Below are 1,601 nucleotides of genomic sequence, written 5' to 3'. Positions count from 1 at the left end.
CAATGATATCTTAATTATATTTTAGATTTTTTATATTTAAAATGAAATGTTATCTTGTATTTTTGACTATGTTTATCTGCAGTTAATTACACGAATTCGAACATAAAACTTTAGTAAGTACAGTTTAATTGTGCTCTTGAACTTTAAGTAATATGGATCAATAAACAGTATTTCATGCATAAAAATGAATTTTAAAAAGAAAAAAAATTCTAATACTTTATAATATAGTATAGATAGATGTATATATGTATATTTAGTGAGAAATAGTTAGTAATGTAGAAGAGAGTAGGGAAGTGATGGCACAGGAATGCAATTAAGAAAATGGTCCAGACCAACTATACCATGTTAATAATAGCATCTGAAAATGAGTCAAATAAACAAAGTCTGGGGCTATTTTCACAATTAAAGGTGGGTGCTTCTCATCTCATCCCAGACCCCCACACCCTTCTTTTTATTATCATTAAATTAAATCCATATCCATATCCTAATTATTATTATTATTATTATTATTATTATTATTTCTAATTTTAATTATAATTGTATTTTTTTCTTTATTACCAAAAACATTAAATTATTACAGTAAAATTACATCATAAAAAGTCTTTGATTTATTAATTTATTATCACAATAGAACAAATCTTATTCATAACTAAGGTATCAGCATATGAAGTCTTCGACGATGCTAGCAGTATTTAAAGGATAAAAACAAATATAAAATATTATAAAATTGTTTATAAATATTAATTTATTTTTATTTATTAGAATTTTTAATATGAGTTAATTAATTTGGAAACCCAAAAGTATTCTCAAATTTATGTATAGACACACACACACACACACACACGTGTGTGTGTGTATATATATATATATATATATATATATATGTGTGTGTGTGTGTGTGTGTGTGTGTGTGTCATTATTGTGTGTGACGAAATTAGTACATCTGATGATCGGGGACACCTATTTAATGCGTGGATCGCCACTGACTGTTATGGTAGGCTCGTGATTTGTGGGACTCGAACTGATAACCTATTACAACAATCCCCAGATGGCCAAATGTTATTGATATTGAATTAACCCTTCAAAGTTAGGAGCTCAATATGTTTTATAACGAAAAGTTGGCTTTCATTGAAAGGATATGAAAGATGCAGCTGCACATATTAAAATTGGACCTCTCGTATTTTTAATTTCAAAATATGCATTTTCTTTTTTATATGTCCTGTCGTTATTATTTATATAAGTTGATAACTATTTCGGTTAAACCATATACGTTGAGAAAAAAGTCAGGTTTTTATATTATATAAAAATTGGAAGAGAAGAATTTTCCACGTTCTACTGTTTTTTGATTCTTTTTGTTTTCTTCTCAAGCAAACAATTATCTTGCTTCTGATGACATTAAAATCCACAGCTTTTCTGACTCAATTTACCCTTTACAAATTAATGGGTTCATCTGTATACATTGTATTGTTCTCTTGAATTAAATTTTTTTAACGTTATTGGCATCAATTATTTTTACTGCTAAGATTCTCGTTAATATTTAATATTTTGTATCTTGTATTTAATTCAACAAAACCCGACCATATCTCGACACTTCAATCAGA

This window comes from Cynara cardunculus (assembly GCF_001531365.2).
Source record: "Cynara cardunculus var. scolymus isolate 2C chromosome LG 5, CcrdV1, whole genome shotgun sequence".
NCBI lineage: Eukaryota > Viridiplantae > Streptophyta > Magnoliopsida > Asterales > Asteraceae > Cynara > Cynara cardunculus.
The sequence above is the reverse complement of the archived record's forward strand: the minus strand, read 5'-3'. Positions refer to the sequence as shown.